The sequence below is a fragment of the Penaeus monodon genome, chromosome 43 (assembly GCF_015228065.2).
Source record: "Penaeus monodon isolate SGIC_2016 chromosome 43, NSTDA_Pmon_1, whole genome shotgun sequence".
In the NCBI taxonomy this organism is placed as follows: domain Eukaryota; kingdom Metazoa; phylum Arthropoda; class Malacostraca; order Decapoda; family Penaeidae; genus Penaeus; species Penaeus monodon.
In genome coordinates this window covers 8,128,986-8,143,985 of record NC_051428.1, presented here as the reverse complement: position 1 = coordinate 8,143,985, position 15,000 = coordinate 8,128,986, and the positions used below count along the sequence as shown (strand labels likewise).

The 15,000-nt window shown below is 50.4% G+C and overlaps 1 protein-coding gene across 7 annotated transcripts in view; it reads right to left on the bottom strand.

Annotated features, from left to right (window-relative positions):
- Window positions 1–15,000, bottom strand: part of LOC119568389 (paired box protein Pax-5-like) — a 211,538-nt gene that overhangs the window by 101,549 nt on the left and 94,989 nt on the right. The gene's annotated exons all lie outside the window — the stretch shown is intronic.

Below are 15,000 nucleotides of genomic sequence, written 5' to 3'. Positions count from 1 at the left end.
CCATTTGCTCCGGGAGAAGGAAGGGCTCGCGAGGCTTTGAAGTCCGGGCTGCTCTTTAAGCTTCTTTGTAGCTGTTGCGAGGCGACGCACACGCACGCACGAACACACGGGGAAAGAGAGAGAGAGAGAGAGAGAGAGAGAGAGAGAGAGAGAGAGAGAGAGAGAGAGAGAGAGAGAGAGAGAGAGAGAGAGAGAGAGAGAGAGAGAGAGAGAGAGAGAGGAACAGAAGGCTAGCAAGCGAGAAAAAAAAAAATACTCTCAATTACGAAAACAAACAAAAGATAATGAAAAGGACAAATAAAAAAAATAAACCGAAAGAGCGCCATTTAGCAGCGCGTAGGAGGCACTCCATTGCAAACAAGCTCCTGATCATCAGCTATTAGCTTCGATTTGTAACTCATCGATCGAACTCGTCTCGCTGTCATTACCTCGCGCGGAGACACACACAGCACTTGACGATTACGGAAAACGTGTTGGACCGCCCCTTCCTGCCGCCGGCGAACGAGGGGAATGAGAAAGAAGAAGAAGAAAAAGAAGAGGAAAACAAGGTTAAGGTGAGAAAAGGGAAAGAAATTAGGAGAGAGAGAGAAAAAACGAGAGTGAAATGAGAAAAGGGTAAGAAAATAAGATGAGAGAGAGAGAGAGAGAGAGAGAGAGAGAGAGAGAGAGAGAGAGAGAGAGAGAGAGAGAGAGAGAGAAGAGTAAAATGAGAAAATGGAAAGAAAATTGGGAGAAAAAAATCAAGAACGCATGAGTTCGATTGAAGTAAGATTGAATAAGTAAGAGAAGAGGAAAAGAAGATCAAGAAAGAGAAGAACACAAATAAAAGCGAGAAGAAAGGGGGAAAGAAAAACAGGAGAGAGAAAAAGCCCGAGGAAACGTACTCCGTTTCGTCACACATAAGGCCATCACGAGATCGTATCGAGGAGAAAAACGAGGCGTAATGACTCCTTCAGATTGTCCGCAGTCATGTTAGCGGATTTAAGGCAAAATAGATGACTCGGAGGAATAAAGCAGGAAGGCGATAAAGAGGAAGAACACGGCGGAGGAATCCCGGGAGAAAACCCCTTGCAAGTACGCTGTAATCCCGGCCTTGCAACGCGGCCGTCGAGAGGCACCGCAAGGTCTATCTCGTATGCCTATCGCCATTGCCGCAGCCGCAACGACGCCCAACGGCCGCCGCGTGCATAAAGTGCGGCCTCAAACGGAGCCCATTGGCCAGGGGCCTCGCCCGCGCCAGAGCCCCGAGATGGAACTGGACGGACTTTGTTCCCGAAGAGATTATTATGCACTCGGGGATCCCTGCCCCGTGTTCGCGTGCATGTGCGGTGTGTGTGTGTGTGTGTGTGTGTGTGTGTGTGTGTGTGTGTGTGTGTGTGTGTGTGTGTGTGTGTGTGTGCAAGACGAAAGTGCGGAGGCTGGCTTTACCTCTGAGCCTGATGGCGGCGTGCCTGCCGAGGAGCGCGGGCAGCGAGAGGTGCGAGAGCAGCGGGAAGCCGGCGAGGCCGAGGGCGGCGCCGGGCGAGTCTCCGAAGAACATCTCGAGGGCGACGTCTTCCTCCTGCTCCTCCTTCACTCGCTCGCCCTCTCGCGTCCAGGTCTTCCCTTCTCTTCGTCGTCTTCTCCCTCGTTCTCCTTCTCTCTCTTGCCTCACCCTTTCCTCGGTTCAGATCCGGCGACTCCAAGGGTAACAAGCATGAACATTCGGCACATTGAACGCGGGGGCGCTCTCGAGGGCGCGCACGGCCTTTGTCCCGGCGCGTGTCAGGGCACCTTGGAGAGGTCCATTCGCCGCGAAGGAAAAGGCCTTAAGGAGCTTTATCTACCGCGCATCGACTTTGAACACCAGCGGAGACTCAGACTCGGCGATATCCGGTGACGGCCGCCTGGAAGACCGTTAGCTCGCTTACTATTCACGGAATCGGACGAAGATAAAAGGCAGTGTGTGATGACTCTTTTTCCTCCTCCTCTCCCCCCTGTTTCATTCTCTCCCTATTCTATTTTCTCTCCTCCCCCCATTCACTTCCTCTCTCTAATCTCTTTCCGTCTCCCTTTGACCCTTTGTGAATGCGCATGCGCCACGTTGCTCCCGATCCATCACCTGGTCAATTGAAAGCGTCATGTACGGCGGTCGCGCCAGGTCACATTTCAAACCGCTGGCCGAAACGAGGTCACATGAGGCGCACAAGGGTGGGTAGGCACGTGGCTTCTGGTTGTAATTAGGACCTTGATTGACCCTTCAATGACCCCCTCTCCCCCCATTCCCTCCCTTCTCCTCCCACTCCAGCCACAAAAGCCACGTTAAACCCACCTTTACACAGATCGACTTCCACGGAGGAAGGAGAAAGAGAGAGCCGTTTTCTGTTTATTTTCCTCTTTCCCAAAAAGAGGCTTTTGGGCCGAGGCACAAAAGGCGCCTGCCCCTTCGCCCTCCCCTACATCTCTATATGAAGCGAGCTTGCCTAGGACGGAGGGAGGGGAGCGAGAGGGACCGAGAGGGAGGCGGGTGGACGTAGAGGGTCCAGGGGCGGTAGGCAGGGGAAGCAGCAGTAGGGCAGGGGGCAAGGGGGAAGGGGAAGGGGGAAGGGGTCAGTGGCGGCCACCGAGGCTCTCAACAATACAGGACAAACGCTCGGGAAAACAAAAACTTCGATGAAGTCAACCGACGTCGGACACAACAAAGGGCAGGTCACTAAAGGGGGAGGCAGGGGAGGGGGAGGGGGAGAGGGGATGTCTCTGTCAAGGTCAGGCGACGGAGGGGAATGTGAGGTCAGCGAGGGCGGGGAGGGGGAGGGACGAGGGGCGGAGGCGGCGAGGAGAAGGGGAGAGGAAGAGGGCGGGCGGACGGGGCTCAGGAAGCGCTGGTTAGGGCAGGTGATCGGGACTTTAATGAGACCAATTTAGCTGTCAACTCTTGCCTTGCTCCAGCTGGCTGCTTAAGCGGTTTACGGAGAAGCGATCATATGTGGGCGTCCAAGCAGGGAGCGCGTGTGCAGAGCAAACTCATCCGGCGTATTATCAACACAAACCCATTTCTCCTTGGAAAATAAAACTCTTAAACATAAAATTAAACACTTATGGTGTCAAACATGATAATAAAAAAAGAAAGAAAAAGAAAAAAAAAAATGTAACATATCATTCATTAAAAAAACAACACTGGAAATCCTCCCCAAAAACCCAGCCCAATTCTTGAGCAAAGGAACTTAATCCGTAATCGTTTAATTGGGCGGTGGAGAGATGACCCCCCCCCCCGCCGCCCACTTAAAATCGGGCGTCGCAACGTGGGTGTGAGATTATGTTGCTCTCCCTCCGTGGGGTCAATAGGATGAACGAAGGTCACGCCAGGTCACACATTTAAGGATTAGCGCATTATCGGCTAGCTCGTTTTAAACAGTTAATGGGTTTATTCACTTTGCACCTAATAATTGCGTAAAACTAATGAAACGCCTTAATTAGCCTTGATGCTATCGAACTTCTTTTTCTTTTTTCTTTTTTTGTGTTCTGATAAATCTTCACTTGTCCTTCTTGAAACAGTAACTAACACCAATATTCGTACCAACAAACGATCTATTTTTTTTGTATAGTTTGACCTGGTAATCTGCAGCAATTCCAGTTTTCTTCGTCGCTCTCTCGCTGTCCGACCGCGGCGGGAGAGGCACTCGGGGAGGGGGGGGAGGTCACCCCAGATTATCCCCCCCGCTCAGCCGTAAGACATGAATCCCCAATATTATTATAAGGAGGGAATTAGGTCCTTTGCTACTTAAGGGTCGCGGATTATACAATTTAAGTCTTTATGTATCCCTTCCTCTTTATCCTGCGCTTCACAATTTTGAGATCTGGTTAATAGTCACGTGAGCATCACACGTCTTAATTTTCCGATTGGAGAGAAGAGGAGAGGAGAGTGGGGGGGGGGAGAGGGCGTCTTTACACTCATTTATCAATGTTCTTTAATATATCCCCCTCTTTATTCCGTTTTTCATTGTTCTATTGTTCCATTCCTCGAAGAGAAATCGTAGTCCACGTGGCACTTCGGGAATTAAAGAGCTCTCGCCGCGGCACCGTCACTCGAAACAAACACACACGCAGAAAAACAAAACAAAAACACACTTTTTGTCGTACGAGGATCGGGATAAGGATGAGGACGGAGAGGATAAGGGATCCTGGATAATTGCATCCGAAAGAGTAGCAGGAAGAGGATGTAGAGGAAGAGAAACAAGGGGGAAAGGAAGTGAGAAGGAGGAGGAGGAGGTAAAAGTAGCAGGCGAGGGTCGTAGTATGAGGGGTTGTAGTAGTAGTATGAGGCTGAGCCCCGGGGACGACCTACTCGCGCGGGAGCGTGGCGTAGGAGTAAGGGAGAGCGCGGCGGGAGGGACAGGTCCTCCTCGCGGCCTTCCACTCGAGGGGCGCGTAAGAGCGTCCTCGAACCCGCCAAACCCGTTCTGGTTCTCAGGCCGCGAACACCACGAGTGGGAAACTATGATGTGCTTGCTCTATTGCGTCCACTCGGAGGCGTGGCTGCTTGCGGTCACGTGATCGGATTGCCTCGGCCGCCGCTGCTGTTGTCGTCGATGCGTGTGCGGATGTGTGTGAAGGTCGGCCCTGCTTGCGTGCTTGCTGGGGACTTGCTTGCAACAGTTGGCTTCAGATGCAGGGCCGGGAGAGGGGGGGGGAGGGGGGCACATGATTGGGAGAACAAGAAAGAGAAATCGATGGAGTGCTCGATAGGAAAGATATAGGTGATATTTTCTATATATATAAATACACATAGGCACATGTACGAACACACCATACGCATATATTTACAAATATAGATAAACAGGGAGACGAAAAGATAGGTATACATAAACCAAAAACAAAGCAAGAGAGAAAAAAATACGCAGAGAGATCCACACATGAGAAAACAAACAAACACACAAAAAAAAACACACAAAAGGAATTTTCAGGAGGGTTTTTGGATCAGCCCGGATGAGACGCAGCCGATCACTTTCCAGTAATGAACCTCGTCCACAAAAAGAAAAAAAAGGAGAAAGGGAGAAAAGAAAAAAAAGAAAAAAGAGGTTGATTTCGCGACCCGCGTTGAGTGGACAGGTGAGCCGGACGAGGGCTAGCGGGTATCGGGTTACCTGAGCTGTGGCAAGCGGGCCGCTCCTCTGCGCCGAATCCCAGGTAATCGGGTAACAGCGCGTGGGAACGAGCTATACAATACCCAAGAAACCGATACGGAACAGATCCAATTCTCTCTCTCTCTCTCTCTCTCTCTCTCTCTCTCTCTCTCTCTCTCTCTCTCTCTCTCTCTCTCTCCTTCTCCTACTCCCCTATTCTCCGCGTCTGCATCTATCTCCCCGCGACGCTACACTCGCATACCCGTGGCAGTTCTTATCGATCAGCTGCCCCGTTGTCGTCATCGCCGAGAGATAGCGGCGGCAAGACGGAGGAGCTCGCGAGCGCCTTCTCCTCCCCTTTTCACTGCTGGATTTCGCACTGTTCCTTCGATCGGCCACTGTTTGTTGGTTAGTGTATTCACTCGCGATTCGTTGAGGATTGTTTGATTGTTTTCTTTTCTTGTTTACATGGGGTTGCAAAGGGGGGATTATCCGAATCGCTGACTTCCTGTAGAATCGCGAGGTCGACACAAGCGGGTTCTCCCGGAGCTACTCTCGAGGAAGGCGAGGGGAGGAGATTCAAAAGGAAGAAAGTGAAGAGAAAGGCGAAGAAGAGGAGAAAGGGGAGGAAGAGGAGGAGGAGGAAAGAGAAGAGTTCTGAAAACTTCTCTTTCTCCGTGTCTCCCCTCTTTCTCCTTCATCTCTCCTCGCCCTCTCTCTCTTTCTCTCTCTCTCCCTTTCTCTCCCCGAGGACACCGTTCTCGCCGCCGATGTTGTGCACGAGCCAAGCAACCGCCGCAGACTAGGGGAATCGGGAGGGGCGCCGAGCTCCTGCTGGTGGCGAGGGCTAGGGGCAGGGGAAGGGAGGAAGGGGGGAAGGGGGAAGAGGGGAAGAGAGAGACGGAGGAAGGGAGGGAGGGAGAGAGGGAGAACCCTTTCGTGTGCTGGACCTTGTAGCGGAGGCGAATTTTCATGATATTTTGTGTGCGGGTGTCGCCGAGGGCAGCCAAACGCATGGCCGGCGATCCACAACCTGAGTTGGTGCGGGAGATTGGTGGCGGCGAGGGGAGGGGGCGAGGGGAGAGAGGGAGAGGGGACAGGAGGGGTGCCTTGCCGGGCGGGGAGAGAGCAGGACGGGGAGGGAGAGGAGGAGGAGGAGGAGGAGGAGGAGGAGGGGTGAGAGCCTGGCACGTACGGTTAAGGTTGAGAGGAGAGAGGAGAGAGAGAGAGAGAGAGAGAGAGAGAGAGAGAGAGAGAGAGAGAGAGAGAGAGAGAGAGAGAGAGAGAGAGAGAGAGAGAGAGAGCGAGAGAGAGCGAGAGAGAGAGAGAGAGCGAGAGAGAGCGAGAGAGAGCGAGAGAGAGCGAGAGAGAGAGAGAGAGAGAGCGAGAGAGAGAGAGAGAGGCCGAGGGGAAGAGCAAGCGAGGGGAACGAGGGGAGTCTGTGTGAAACGAACTGGCGAAGCGGAGGACAAGGACGAGTGCAGAAGGCGGCGCGCGAGGAGCCGGGGGACGCTAGAGCACCGTCGCCTCGCTCTCCCTTCCGAATCGGAAATAAATCCCAGAGACATGCAGCCCGCGCGGGATTGTTTGTCGCGACGCATGCCAAAAGTAAATAACAACAACATTAACAACAAACGACGACAACAGCGACACCAAAGACTGACACGGGACGGCAGGACGACGCTATCGCCTCGCCCTATCTTGCCCCGAAACGCGACACCTCTGTCTCTTTGGCGAACGCAAATTCTCTCACGATAACAAGATAACGCCGCCCCATGCCCTGACCGGCTTCCTTCTCCTCCTCGACGAAGGACGAGGAAGGAGGAAGAGGTGGTAGAAGGGGAAGGGGATGATGATGTGGAAGACGAGGAAGAAGATGAGAGTTGAAGAGGGAGGAAGAGAATGGAAGGGAAGAAGAGGAAGAGAGGGAGGAGGCAGAGGAGGAGGAGGAGGAGGAAGAGAAGGTCGAGGAGGGGGGAGGGCCCAAGAAGCAGCTCGATCATTACGTCTAACAAGAAGAGACGAAGTCGTTCCGCGGCGAAGGACTCGCGACGATCATTAGTCAGGTGCGCGCAGGTGAGTCCGCGTGTTGGCTGGGGAAGCGGATTGCCCCCGACGCTCCCCTTTCCCCTTCCCTCTCTTGCCCTTCACCTGAGCTCTCCCTTCCTCGTCCTTCCCTCCCTTGCCCTCCCGTATGAGATTTCCTTCCCTCCCCCTTCACTTGGGCCTTCTCTCCCTCCCTTCTTTCCTGTGCCCTCCTTTCAATGTATCTCCTCCTTTGCCATCTGTGCCTTTCTTTCTGTTCCTCTCCCCTACCCTTCCCTCCTCTCTCTCTCTCCTCTCCCCTTCCCTCCAATCTCTCATCCCTACCCTTCCCTCCTCTCTCTCTCTCCCCTCCCCTTCCTTCCTCTCTCTCTCTCTCCTCCCCTTCCCTCCTCTCCCTCCCCCCTCCTCCCCCTCCGTCTCTCCCCTCGCAGCCTCCTTGTCGAGCCTTTATAAATGGAAGGGACGAACCTCCTTCAGGGAAGCGATTAGTCAAACTCGAATTTAAGTCCCCGACAAGAAGTCAGTAACCACTCTCTCTCTCTTCTTCTTCTCCTCCCCTTTTTTCTGTCGCTTTCTCTCTAATTCTCTCCTTTTTATCGCTTTATCTCTGTTTCTGTCTCTGCCTGTCAGTCGTCTCTCTTTCTCTCTCTCTCTCTCTTCTCTCTCTCTCTCTCTCTCTCTCTCTCTCTCTCTCTCTCTCGCTTATTCTTTTTTAATTTCCTTGGCTCGGGTCTGTCTTAAGAGGGGGAGAGGGAGGGGGAGGGGGGGGGGGGGCTCGAAGGGGTTGTTGTTTTTCTGCAACTGAGAGGGTCGAATTAGTGCCCTTAATTAGAGAGCTCTTGAACATACACATATGCGGCGGAAAGCGAGTTGAAAAATTGGAGGGAGAGAGAGAAGAGGGGGGGGGGGGGAGAGAGAGGAGAGAGAGAGAGAGAGTGAGAGTGAGAGAGAGAGAGAGGGAGGAGAGAGAGGGGGAGAGAGAGGAGAGGGAGAGAGGGAGAGGAGAGAGGAGGGAGAGAGAGAGAGGAGAGAGAGGAGAGAGAGAGAGAGAGAGAGAGGGAGAGAGAGAGAGGGAGAGAGAGAGGGAGAGAGGAGAGAGAGAGAGAGAGAGAGAGAGAGAGAGAGAGAGAGAGAGAGAGAGAGTGGGGTGATTTTTTTTTTTTTGGGGGGGGGGGGGAGTGGGGTTTACACGAAAAGTAAGTTGACAAGACTTGGGAATTTTTCGATGTGGACGGATTTGGTTTCTTTTTAATGTTTATCTCGTGACAGATTTAGCATGTGCGTCGTGTGTGTGTGTGTGTGTGTGTGTGTGTGTGTGTGTGTGTGTGTGTGTGTGTGTGTGTGTGTGTGTGTGTGTGTGTGTGTGTGCAATATGTACGGCAGCGTGTTGCATTTTATCTAATTTCATGACATTACTTCTACACACAACCTAATCATTGTCATCTTCAGAGCTAGCAATAAAAAACAAACAGACAAAAAGCGAAGATTAGCCAAAAACATCAGAACGGGAGTAACAACAAGATAATGATAGAGATAATTATCATTTCTATTAAACCGCGTTTTTTTCTTGGTTTCATGTTTCCTCAGACGAGAGAGAGAGAGAGAGAGAGAGAGAGAGAGAGAGAGAGAGAGAGAGAGAGAGAGAGAGAGAGAGAGAGAGAGAGAGAGAGAGAGAGAGAGAGAGAGAGAGAGAGAGAGAGAGAGATAAAAAAACGAGAGAAACACAAGGAGGGAAAAATATCTTTCGTGTGTTTGTCTCATTAACTTCCTTACGCCATCCGAAAGGACACCTTCCCCCCTCTTTTACCTCCCCCCTTTTCCCCTTCCCCTTCCCCTTCCCCCTCCTCCCCCTCCACCCACCCACTTCACCGCCCACTTTCCGGCCCACCCACCCGCCCAGCAACCCATTTTCCACCACATGGGCGTGTAGAGAACCCCGGAGTGACGCGGTTATCGAGTGCGGGTGTGGGCGGTCACGGGCGGGCGGGCGTGTGAGGTGCCGACACAGATGCCGCCCGCAGCCCTCGACACGGGCGGCCGCAGAACACGTCATGGGTCGCTGGTGGCGGCGAGGGCGGGTCGGGTGCCGCGCCAAGGGGGAGGAGGGAGACTCATACTCAAGATACATGTGAACTTGCAGATGAATAAACAGAGACCAACACACGAGTCAGTGAATCGATGAATGAACTCATCAGTAAAAGAACATAAACGCCTTGCTCTACATCTTTTCCTTCCATTGCATTTATCCCGAGAAGCAACAGGAGAACGAAAGCTCCTCTAAAATGAATACGCGGAACATATAAATGCAAAGCTATTTATCTTAACATGCCTATAAATATATGCACACACAAACACACACACATGATACATCAAGTGTGCATCTGTGCAAATCCGCACACACACACACACGCAAAAATGCACACAGCTAACTACTAACGCCTCAAGACCTACTCGATCTTCCTCTACCCCCTTACCCCCTACCCCCGTCCTCCTCTCCACCTCATCCTTACCCCCCCCCCCCCAAGGGCACTCGATCCCCCTCCCCTGGCACTGTCCCTGGGCACGGTAATCAGTCCTGAGCTTCGACACGCCCGAGGGAGTGCCATGTGCTGTTCAGATGTGTCGTTTAGTGCCTCGCCGAGTGCCATCCGACCATCCATTACCCAGCCAGTCAACGCGGAAGGAGGGGGAGAGGGGGAGAGAGGGAGGGGAAAGGGAGAGGGAGAAGGGGAGAGGGGAGAAGAGGAGGGAGGGGAGGAGGGGATGGTGAGGGGGAAGGAGAGAGAGGAAGGGAAAGAGGGAGGTAAAGGGGAGAGGGAAGAGAAGGCGGTGAGAGGGAGGTGATGAAGAGGAGGAAGGGGAAGGAGAGATAGCGAGGAGAAAGAAGGGGAAGAAAGTGAGAGAAAAGGAGAAGAGATAGAAAAGACGGGGAAGGGATAGTGAGGGGAAAAGGAAAGGGGAGAAAAGGAGATAAGAGGAAGATGATGATGAGGAGGATGGAAAAGGAGAGATAGTGAGGAGAAACGAAGGAAAGAGAAATAGAGAGAGGAGAAGAGGAGGAGGAGGTATGATAAGAGGGAAGAGAAAAGATACAGGATGGGGAGGAGGGGGGGAGGTAAGGGAAGGGGAGATACGCACAGACACGAATAGTTTCTATTGCGCTTTTAATAATAAATTCATGCGATCACACCCGCTCTTTTACACGCACGCCCACGTGTCCGCCCTCACGCCCACGTTGTCTTTTAAGATCTGTTTCAATGGGCGACACCTTAAATCATGTTCTTTTTTTCTTCTCTCTCTCTCTCTCTCTCTCCTCTCTCTTTCTCTCTGTCTCCCTCCCCCCCCTCTCTCTTTCTCTCTGTCTCTCTGTCTCCCTCCCACCCCTCTCTCTCTCTGTCTCCCTCCCCCTCTCTCTCTCTCTCTCTCTCTCTCTCTCCTCCCCCTCCCCCCCCCCTCTCTCTCTCTCCTTCGTTTGCCTACGTTTGCGTCCGTCCGCCGCCTACTCCTCCGGCGTCGCTGCTCGCGGGCGGCAAGGAGGTCGGTCGCCGATTTATTCGAAGGCCGCGCCCGTAACTCAATTTGGAGAGCTCGGTTTTTGTGTGGGCGGGTTGGCAGTGAAGTATTTATCCGGTGTTTTATGTGACAGCGAGGGCCACATGTGAGGGGGGACGGGGGGGGGGACGGGGGAGGGGATGGGGGGAGAACGATAAGAAATAGAAATAGAAAAAGTGAGGTAAAGAGAGTAAAGTGAAGGTGGGTGTGAGGGAGGAAAGGAAGAGAGAGAGGGGAGGGAGGGAGGGAGGAAGGGATAGATAGATAGATAGATAGATAGAGAGAGAGAGAGAGAGAGAGAAAGGGGGAAAAATCCCAAGCTCTTGATTTCATGACTTCATTAAATTTGTTCTGTAAGCGCCTTAAAATCCCAGGGAACGACCCATTAAAATCACCGGCAGAGCGTGAAAACCGCAAACGGCCGACGGAAACTTGATCCTTATCTCCCTCTCCCCTAAGGCCTGTTTTTCCTCGCGAAGGATGCCCACGGACGAGCACTGACGGCAAGCCCTGGCGCATACACCTGCCGCGTGCACGTCATTAACCTGCAATTGATAAAACAGAAGAGGAAGAGGAAGAGGAAGAGGAAGAGAGAGAGAGAGAGAGAGAGAGAGAGAGAGAGAGAGAGAGAGAGAGAGAGAGAGAGAGAGAGAGAGAGAGAGAGAGAGAGAGAGATGAATTGACAGATAAATAGACACAGAAAGCCCGTTTCTCCCCCCCCCGGGCCTCCACTGTCTCCTTACCCGAAACTCTTTAATGAGCGCTATAATGAAGTGTTGTCCGGATTCGGCGTGTCGGCGAACAACGGCGCAGCGTAATGGATGCGCGCACGCGGACACACGGAACAGCTCCCCGCGCGCACGACGGCGAGGCGGCGCGTCCTCCCCTCCCCCCCCCTCGCTCGTCCCGACGGCGCCCTCGGGAGGCGTCCTCGAGGCCTGCACAAAGGATCTCCTCGAAATTATCGCCGGCGAGACCCAATAAAACCTGGGCGCCCGGGCCATTAAAACGGAGGGCTCTGACGGCCGACATGCAGCGCTGTCACGGTCATGCGGGGACGCCGCATGATGCACGGAGCCCGCGTGCATGAGGTCAGGTGTGTGGCCCCGCCGACGCCCGCCCGCCCGCCCGCTCGGGAGGCCGCGGCCGTGTTTGTGCGGGTGTCGGAGCCATTAAAGGATGTCTTTATCGTAATTCTTCAGTCGAAGGCGAATGGGTATCAACCACACACTGATTCCAGAATACTCAATTTGTAATCAATCTTCCATTCTGCATTTTGTGTATTTTAAGTATTTTATGCATTTTAAGCAAATTAAAAGATCATTTTTTTGCGCGTCAGAATCTCGTGAGTCAAGAAAAGAATCTTTATTGCAAGCTCGAAAAGAGAAAAGAAAAATATGAAAAAACCGAGGAAGAAGGAGAAGAAGAAAAGAAGAAGAAGGAGAAGAAGAAAAGAAGAAGAAGAAAAAGAAGAAAAGAGAAGAAGAATCAGGAGAAGAGAGGCTTCACTTTCTTCCAGTGGAAAGACACACACAACTCGACTGTCCATCGAAACGCGACCGAATTTATGATTCCTTTGTTCTCGGCTTCGAAGCTCCGAGTTGAAATTCCCGAAGCGCGGCGCCGCAACACCTGGCCTCCCTTCGGCGAACAATGGGCGACTCGCAGCTGGAATCATTCGGGAATCCTTTTGGAATCGCCCAGGAATCAGCGGCCGTTCGCGGGATATTCCCCAAAAGAAAATGTCGCCGTGCAGAGAGTCCTTGGTCGAAAACAATTAAGTGGAACGTTGGGGAACGGCCTCTGCAGCCAGCGAAAACCGGGAGACAAACACGCGCCGGAAAGACACGCAGGAACGCGACAAAACAGGAGCCAAGCACGGACGAGGAGATAGACGGAAGGAGGAATAAAGATAATGATTAAAAAAAACAACAAGAGAGAAAGGTAGACAAAAAAAAAAAAGGAAAAAGAGAAAGAGAAAGTAAGAGAGAGAGAGAGAGAGAGAGAGAGAAAGGGAAAGAGCAAGAGCGACGCGAGGGAAGAGGCGTAAAATACAAAAGAGTTTTCCGGATACACATTAATAGCTGTAATGACTTCAAAGCAGAGGCTCCAAGCGCGGCTCTGGCAGTAAGAAACGACCGAGTCATGGCTTGTTGGACTGTTAGCGTTAATTGATCATCAAAGGTTGGCGAGTCCTGGAGCGAAACATTTCATATCGTATTTGTCATGTCCTTTTAAAGATGAAACGCCGCTGCTCTTATTCTTTTTTTTTCTCTCTCTCTCCTTCTTCTCTGGGTGCGGTGATTAATTTCGGCTCGAAAACCGTCGTTGGCATCTCCTTCCAGGGGCCATGGGGGGTGGGGGGAGGGGAGGAGGTGTTAGGGGAGGAGGGGAAGTGAAGGGGAAGGGGAAGAGAAGGGGAAGAGGAGAGGAAGAGGAGGGGAGAATAAGCAAGGGGTAAGGACAGAGAGAGGGCACAAGGGGTAGGGGAGGGGGTAGGAAGGTTGGGGCCAGTAGGGAGAAGGGGGGGAGGGGGGAGACGGAGGGATAGGTAAGTTAGACTCCCGTACGAAAAGTGCAATTTGATATGACTTTATCAAAAGCTCGGAAATCTGGTCACTTCCTCAGCTCGGGGACTCTGACATTCGCAGGGTAAGTTAGATACGGATCGCGCATAATGGAGAAATTGAGGAATGTGTAAAAGGCAAATATGAATAGCCATCATTTCTTTTAATAATCCTTCACCTTATAGCTAAATATTTGAAAAGGTATAAGAATGCTAAACACACACACACACACACACACACACACACACACACACACACACACACACACACACACACACACACACACACACACACACACACACACACAAACTAGACTCCCGTGGGAACTGGAGTATTGAGAAAGAAAGAAAACGTTTTTTTAGGCTAGACTCGTCTAAAGAAACGAATTACCTTAAAGCAGCTGGAAGTTGCAACAAATCCGGGAATACTAACACTCACCTGGAAAGAGAGATAAAATAGAATTATTAGATTTTTTTTTTGGTTTATTTCTCTTTTGTTTTATCGATTTTATCTTATTTATTTTATTTTATTTGATCTTATTTCCATTTTATTTATTTATTTATATCTTTATATATTTTTTTTCTTAATTTCTAAGATATCTTTGATTATTCTTTTAGTGTTCGTTATCCTATGTTTGATTCTATTCATCAAATTATCTGTTATCCTTTGCATATCAGGATTTCTCTTTGAGATTATACTATTAACTCCTTTTCTGAATTTCAGCAAACATAAATAAGCAAATATATCTACATCAATCTAAATAAATACATCTAAGATTTTTTATCATCACTAACAATAACTAATTTTCAAAATGCAATTCCTGATACCTTTTTTTTTACGTTTACAAAAACAAAACAAAACAATACTACATTCTACTGTCATGCCAATGCGTCACATAATATGCTACGAATTCTCTAATTTACTTTCTAACCGAGTGCAAAGAAGTGACGAGAAGTGTATCATTAATAAAAAAAAAAAAACTATTTTTAGACGAGCATGTGCACTAAGGCGCATATGAACATCTGTAAGGACGCACAATGTGTGTATTCGTCTGTATAATCATGTTTGGCGAAAATGATAAATTGTGTATGTACGTATATAACTATGAGCGTGATTGGAGATGCACACATGTGTAAATAATCGAATCCATCAGGTAATATAGAGAGATTCATGTGCGGGTGCAGGCAATGTGCACATACAGACATGGGCGCGCGCGTGCACGGTGATCATGTGCGTAGAATGGCCGTGTGCACATGAAAGTGGTCACAGTGAATGAAAAAAACTAACCCAAGAAATAAAAGAGTGTTGAAAATGAGCACAAGACGCTAACTAGAAGCTGTTTCTTTGTGTCTGAACTTCCCTTCATATCGAGAGCAGGAATTAGAGCATAGAACATTGACGCAAAACCTCTCGACTTCTTTTTATACATGAAAAAAGTGTTTATACTGCAATTTGTAAAGTATATATGTTTATCTTGCCTATTTTATTTAGTTCTACAACTGGTTCCTTAACAAAGCAACTTTTTTGTGAGGGAAATATATCCATAAAGCTTAAATTTATGAAAGTATTAACTCAAAGGGGTATGATTACGCCTAAACATGGAGAGCAAACACCGTAGAGTTTCAACCCCCGGTGTTCGGGTACACGGACTAATGATATTCTCTACGAACTCTTTCAACAATAATAACAATAATAACACGATTAACAAAAAAATGCAAACCTACAACGAAACA